The following is a 7,848-nucleotide window of genomic DNA, read 5'->3' on the forward strand; positions in this document are numbered from 1 at the left end:
TACTTCTGTAGTGATACTGCCTCGGAAACCCAAGGAGGGGTCGGGTCCGACTCGACAGCACATAACAACAACAACAGTGGTAAAACCTAGATTGCCTTGAAGAGACTGTTGGTAGAATCATGGATGTCAAGGGCGACTCTTGTGAAGTTTCAGAAGGAAGTGAGGAGAGTTGTAGAGAAAGTCTCTGTCATCTTAGAGAATAAATATGGTGTCAGCAATGGAACACTGTTAGAAATGTGGACATGAAATGTGCTTTTTGTGAGGCTTTACAAGGAAATGATGAACATGTCATTGGACAATGGAGGAAAGGTAATGTTTTTATTACAATTGCAAAGAATTATGTTAAAATGTTTGGTAGAAGGTAGAACTTGTAAGTGATTAACTTGGATATTAGGCTAGTGAGATTTCTAAGCAAGATCTTAAAGAGGCCAAGTGGTTTCTCCTTGCTGCTTATAGTAAAACATGAGAGGAAAGAGATGGACTTAAAAATGAAACATGCAAAATGAAAACAGAAATTAAAGATTTGGTAAATTATGTTGTACTAAGGACACTTGTCCTAGAATGTTCACACCAAGGATGTGGCTATACAATCTTTTGTTAAACAGACTAAGCCTGTGGCTGATGGATCTAACCAAATACCACAGCAGAAAAGAACTAAAGGAAAGAACACTGTCTACCTCTTGGAATTCTACTGGCAGAAAACAGACCAAAGAAGCTACATCTGTTGTCCTCCAAGAAAAGAAAAGGACCATCCCTGAAGTAGCTCAGAGATCAGCAGAACTGTTGGAAGGAGCAAGGGAAGCAACTGCATTGGTTTCAAAGGGTGGAGTCACGCCTTCTAGATTTAAGAGTCACATCTTTGTCAACGTGGTTCCTGAGTGTGAGGCCGCTGTTAGGATGTGCCAGAGGAATGTGGCTGCTTCCCAAAGCTAAGTGGGTGGGGCTGCTAGGCCCAATGGGTAGATGAACAGGGCTTCCTGGGTCTAAGGGAGCAGGATCACCACTCAGATGGACTGGGAGAACAGGGCTGCCCAAAGCCAAGGGAGCAGAATTGCTGTCCTAGTGAGCCTGGAATGTAGAGCTGAAATACAGAGCTGAGAGCTTCTACACAGAATCCAAAAGGTAAAGCCAACACCCAGAGTCTGGAGGGTAAGGCCATTGCCCAGGTGATCTCAGACAACCGAGAATTATTTTCAAGGCTTGAGAGCTAATGTAATTTGTTCTGGTGGGTTTTGGACTTACTTGGTGCCTGTAATCCCTTCTTTCCCTCCATTTTCTCACATTTGTAATGGAAATGTCTACCTCGTGCCTGCTCACCATTGTACGTGGGAGCAAATAACTTATATTCTGTATTTTGCAGATTCACAGATGAAGAGGAATTTTGTCCCAGAATGGAATGCTCCTAAAGTCTCACCCATGTTTGATTTAGATGCTTCAGAAGATGAGATTTTGGACTTGGAGTTAATTTAAGACTTTAGAATGATGTGATGAAGTGTTTTGCATGTGGAAAAAAACCCCAAAAAACCAAACTCACTATTGAGTTGTTTCCAACTCATAGCGACCCCTCCTTGGGTTTACGAGGTGGTATCTCTACGGAAGTAGATTGCCCAATCTTCCTTCTGTGGACCTTCTGTGGAGTGGCTGGTGGGTTAGAACCACCAGTCTTCTGGTTAGCAGTCAAAAGACTTAGGTACTACACCACGTGGGAGGGACATGAATTTTGGGGTGCCAAAGGGTCATTGTGAGCTCTGGTGGTGTAGTGCCTAAAGCATTTAACTGCTAACCAGAAGGCTAGTGGTTCAAACCCACCAGGCAAAACTCGGAAGGAAGGTTGGGCAATCTACTTCCATAGTGAAGTTGTTGTTATGTGCTGTCGAGTCGGACCCAACTCATGGCGACCCCTCCTTGGGTTTCTGAGGCGGTATCACTACAGACGTAGATTGCCCCATCTTCTTTCCTAGGAGTGGCTGGTGGGTTTGAACCACCAGCCTTCTGGTTAGCAGTCAAGTGCCTTAGGTACTATGCTACCAGAACTCCTGGTGATACTGCCTCAGAAACCCAAGGAGGGGTCGCTATGAGTTGGATCCTACTCTACAACAGTGAGTTCAGTTTGGAGTTTTTTTAAAGGGTACATTATGGACTGAATTATTTACCCCAAAAAATATATGTTGTAAATCCTAACCCCTGTATCTGTGGTAAGGAGCTCTTGTGACACAGTGCCTAAGGCATTTGACTGCTCACCAGAATGCTGGTGGTTCAAACCCACCAGCCACTCCACAGAAGGAAGATGGGGGCTATCTACTTCTGTAAAGATTTACCACCTTGGAAATCCAATGTGGGTCACTATGAGTTGGAATCAACTTGATGGCAGTGGGTTTTGGTTGTATCTGTGGTTATAATCCCATTTGGGAATGGGTTTTCTTTGTTATGTCAGTGAGATAGGATTAGTGCACGGTATGCTTAAGTTACTCTTTTGAGATACAAGCAAGGGAAGTGGAGCTGGAGAAAGAGATGCCAAGCCATATGAAATCATGCAGGAGGAGAAGCTCAAAAGGGACAAGGACTGTCCTCCAGAGCCAGCAGAGAAAGCCTTCCCCTAGAGCCGCCACCCGGACTTCTGGCCTTCTAAACTGTAAGGAAACAAATTTCTGTTTGTTCAAACCACTCACCTGCGGTATGTCTGTTACAGCAGCACTAGAGAACTGAGACATGTGTTTTAGTTATATATTAAGGATGGTTGCATGCCCAATGTATGGGTTACAACGAGAAAGTTCATCTTTAAAACTGGGGAAATATTGTTAGAAAGATAATCAAATGAAAATACAAAACTGAAAAGCACATGTGAAATCTCTGTACCCCTAAATTGAGAACCACCAGTGTAAGGTATTCTGTGGTTGATGAGGTTGGTTTTAGAGAGTTCTCTTTGAACTTCCCAGAAGGAAGGAAGATGTCTGTCTCACTGATTGGAAAACCAACCGAAACTCTGTTCAAAGATGCAAAGGTAGTAAACTAGAGCCACCTAAAAGTGGATAAGACCTATCTCAGAGGTATATTGTGAAGATTAAATGAACAGACATCCCTGAAAGTGTCCAATACACATAGTAGATTTGCAGTTAATGTGCATAGTTTTACTTAAGGGCTACACTCAATTTCAATTATGTTGGATTATGTTCACTCCATTTTCACTTCATCTGTGTTAATAAAATCAAGGCAGAATAGTTTATATTTTGTTTCTATTCCTGCCCCTACCCTCTTGCTGATGAATGTCATAGTTAAACTGAGAGAGACAGACAGAGACAGAAAGACAGAGACAGAGAATGAAAGCCAGCGAGCCCTTGAAAGCTTGACAGTACCTGGAACAGGTGGGGAGTAAGGAGGGAAAAATGAGAACTTGAATCCTAGCTTTTAAATGGTCTCCAAAGTGTCCACTGTGGATAAAAATAACCGTGTAGCTTAAGCCACCAGGAGGACCTCAGAACCATAGCTCTCCCATATGGTTACATCGAATAACTGCCTCATTGTGCTTTTCTAATCCAAACAGTACACGGCTAAGGCATAAATTACCACCAATGAAATGCTGCCTCAAATTGAGGGCAGTTTTGGAAACCACAAAGAATTTCCATCAATAATGAATGTTTGCAGTAAGGGACTTTTTCCAGTTTAAAAAGCTACATTTACAAATCACTACTGCCTTTTTTTCAGTGACACAAATCCTGCCTTTAGTCACTGAGTCAACAGAACTTGGAATGTTCCGATGGTGGCAGCTTCCAGGCAGTTCTCATTCCTGTTTCTGTTCCTTCAAAGGAAAAAATCAACTTTCCAGAGAAGGGATAGTGCCTGTGCCCAGCCTTGAAAAGGTCAAGAAAGGAAAGGAACAGGCTCGCCCTTACCGACACTGTTGGGTTTGTGGCAAAAACTAGGTCAAGAGGACATGAGATGTTGCATGTTGACTATGTGGCACACGTCAGGTTTTCTGTGTGTGTATTCAGTGATGTACACACTAGAAAGGGCCCTGTGTCTGGTGTATTAAGGAGAAGGTCTGGTCAACCGGCAGAGTAGGGGATATGAGCTACAGTTCCATTTTGGCCTCTGCAGTGGCGGTTTTCTGAGCCCACAAGGTAGTTATTTCTTGTTAGTGAGGCTGTGAAACTCTAACACCAGACCTTTTTTTGTATTTTGCAAGATTTCTTGTGAGGGATTATGAATAATGAATCATCTGATTTACGATTCATCAGTATATACACCGTATCTTAGAACCAGGAGACGAGATGAGGTCACAAAGGGAGCGAGTGTAAAAAGAATAGAGATTTTAAGACTCTTCTCCAAGAAAGAAAGAATAGAACGCGGACCTGAAGGGGTTAAATGGCAGCGAAAACAACGCAGGCGCAGAAGCAGCTCAGTCACCAAGGACTGGCGACGTGGGGCAGGCGGAAGTCGACAGTGACGATTTAACTTGCTCAAGGTCGCTCTCTAACTCGTCGTCTCCCACATGGTCTAGCGGTTAGGATTCCTGGTTTTCACCCAGGCGGCCCGGGTTCGACTCCCGGTGTGGGAACGCCACAACATTTTATAACTTTGAAAATCTAATTTAGATCTTCAAACCCACCAGTCGCTCAGCGGAAGGAAGATGGGGCAATTACTTCTGTAAAGATTTACCGCCACGGAAACCCAGTGGAGGTCGGTATGAGTCGAAATTGACTGGATGGCAGTGAATTTGGAGTTTAGCAAGGAAAAACTATGTTTAGAAAAAGCTATAATCCTGTTTCAGAAGCAGACAGGGAAGATTGAGGTTGAGAATCAGAATCTACCTGAGGAGACAATGCGAAGGTGAAGTATACCCCAGTTTCTGGTGGCTCAGACAGAAGAAGGTGAAAAGGAGAGAGAAATCTATAGTGTGAAGCTACCATTCCAAATTAAGGATTACATCTGAGATGAAAGTGGAACCAGTCGGCCCTGTGCTAAGATTTACGTTCTAGCTGGTTTTAGTGCTGTATTTTCTCCTTGTATGAACCAATGACCAAAAAAAAAAAAAAAAAAAGTCTTCTTTAAAAGACAAGGCGAATTTTATTACTTTATAGGGCTTTTAAATTGTCTGAAGCTACTTCACTGAGAACAGCAAGATTGGCAAAAAAGACATTCTTTAAGGGCAGTGTGGTTCATTCAGTGTTTGCTATTTAAAGAGCTCACTAAGCTAGTTATTTAGGGGGGAAAAAAGGGAAGGAAGAAAATTAGGTTGTTACAAATAATGAGGAGGGGAGGCAATGGCAAAAACTTTCTTCCCACTCCCTAATATATATGATGCATTTGTTAAAAAAAAAAAATTTCAAGAATTCATTATATGTTCAAGTAGAGATCTTACTATTGGCGTGTGACAAGACAACTTCCAATGGTTACCCAAATAAGTGCATCATCTGTTACCATCTGCTTACATCTCTAAATATTTGCTGTTAGGAAAAACCTCAAGGCATTTAGAAGCCACACTTCTTTTCCACTAGTTTTGAGCTCTTTGAAGGTTTTGAGCTCTTTGAAGCTTCCCGGATTTGGTCCCATACTGCTTTTAACACTGAGAAGTGACTGTGAAAATGACTTGGCTTCCATATGACTTTGTTTCAAGGGCTTCTGTTTGAAATTTGCTTTTTTTCCCCAAGTCTTTTGGGACCTTAAAAACAAACTCATGGCAATCAAGTTGATTCCAACTCATACCAGGCAGTAAGTCTTTACAGAAGTAGATTGCCCAATCTTCCTTCCACAGAGTGGCTGGTGGTTTGAACTGCCAACCTTCTGGTTAGCAGTCAAATGCCTTAGGCACTATGCCACCAGAGTTCCTTATTTTGGAGATCATTCAACTCATAGTGACCCCTCCTTGAGTTTCTGTGGGGATATCTCTACAGAGTAGATTGCCCTATCTTCCTTCCGAGGAGTGGGTGGTGAGTTTGAACCACCAGGCTTCTGGTTAGCAGTCATATGCTTTAGGCATCATGCCACCAGAGCTTCTAGAACTCTTGTTAAGGGATACAAAAATGAGTATTATCCTTCATGAGAAAAATCTGAGGCTAAAAAATATATGCTTATTCGAAATTCTTAATAAAGAGCTTGAGGGAGAAACTGATTAATCAGCAGGTAATTTGTATTTATTGAACCAAATGGCAGCAGAATTGATAGCAGTGAATTTAAAGAGACACTTCAGGGTTTATCTTAGGGTTAATTTATTTTAGGGATAATACAGTCCTCAAGGATCCTGGGCCTGAAGTGGCAAGGGGAGGGAGGGCACTGAATGGAGAGGGCTGCGGTTCAGCAGGAGCTGTGGACTTCAGTGGAGTGAAGCTTTGAACCAAGACCTCCCTCTTATCTCCTATGCCTTTTGTTGCCCCAACCCGACTGGAAGCCAGAATACAGGAAGCTCACAGATAAACCGTCCATAAAGGTCAGCTCCACAGTGCAGAACAGAGAAGGGAGGACAGTGTATCTAGAATGGGAAACAGAAGACATCCGGTGCTATCTCCATTTTATGTATGAGATTGAGAGAGGTGAAGTAGCAGGCCGGAGTCAGAGCTAGTCAGATGGTAAAGCTGGAAGTCCAACCCTGGCCGTCTGACTTCAGAGTTCATGCTCTTCATCACCACACTACTGTATCTAACTTTTTTTTTAAAGAGAAACCCAGATGTTCTGCCTTATTCATGTTGTTGTTATTATTGTTGTTGTTATGTACCGTTGAGTTGGACCCAACTCATAGCGACCCCTTCTTGGGTTTCTGAGGTGGTATCACTATGGAAGTAGATTGCCCAACCGTCCTTCCAAGGAGTGGCTGGTGGGTTTGAACTGCCAGCATTCTGGTTAGTAGTAAAGTGCCTTAGGCGCTACGCTACCAGAGCTCCTGCCTTATTCATAGAGAGAATGATTTCATTTTCTCCCATCTCTCTTTTTATTTGTTTTGTTTTAAAACTTGCTTTCATATGGCAGGTGAGATCTATTGATATGGAAGTGTCAAATCTCCTTATCCTGTTAATCATTCATGGCTTATTATCTTAAATTGATTTTTTTTTTTTGCTGCAAATTGAATCTCAAACCTTCCCTCTTCAAATTACAGATGTTTTTGACTCAAATAGACCTTATTAATTTTTGAAAAAAAAAAACTTATTTTGTTGCTGTTGAGAATATACACAGGCAAACTAACACCAATTCAATGGTTTCTCCATGTACAACTCAGTGACATTGATTACATTCTTTGAGTTGTTCAGACATTCTCACTCTCCTTTTCTGAGTTGATCCTCCCTGTCTTAGTTATGTCTTAGTTATCTAGTGTAGCTATAATAGAAATACCACAAATGGGTGGATTTAACAAATAGAAATTTATTTTTTCACAGTTTAGGAGGCTAGAATTCTGAATAGGGTGCCGGCTCTAGGGGAAGATCTTTTGAGAAATGCCAAGTGTGTTCTTCCTTTTTTAACTTTCTAACTCCAGGTCTTTGCACATTTCATTATAATAGTTTACATTGTCTCCTCAAGCCACCCTTTGAAATCTCTGTTCAGGTGTTTTACTTTATCATTATTCCATTCACTTTAGCTACTCTACATTCAATAGCTAAGTTTCAGAGGCTCTTCTGACATTTGGTCTTTTTTTCTCCCTTGTCTTTTTAATGACCCTTTGCTTTCTTCATGTGTGATATCCTTGATGTCATCCCACAATTTGTCTGGCCTTGGTAACTGATGTTCAATGAGTCAAATCTATTCTTGAGATAGTCTCTAAATTCAGGTGGGATATAATTAAGGTTGTATTTTGGCTCTCATGGACATGCTTTAATTTTCTTCAGCTTCAGCTTGAACTTGCATAGGAGTCATTGATGGTCT

General features: G+C 41.8%; 1 non-coding gene across 1 annotated transcript; it reads left to right on the forward strand.

The window, feature by feature from the left end:
* The first annotated feature begins 4,483 nt into the window (after nt 1–4,483).
* TRNAE-UUC lies at nt 4,484–4,555 on the forward strand. The gene has a single exon. It is a non-coding gene; the product is annotated as a tRNA-Glu (tRNA).
* Nucleotides 4,556–7,848: the final 3,293 nt, after the last annotated feature.

The sequence above is a fragment of the Orycteropus afer genome, unplaced genomic scaffold (assembly GCF_000298275.1).
Source record: "Orycteropus afer afer isolate SDZICR_OR568_19922 unplaced genomic scaffold, OryAfe1.0 scaffold00194, whole genome shotgun sequence".
In the NCBI taxonomy this organism is placed as follows: Eukaryota; Metazoa; Chordata; class Mammalia; order Tubulidentata; family Orycteropodidae; genus Orycteropus; species Orycteropus afer.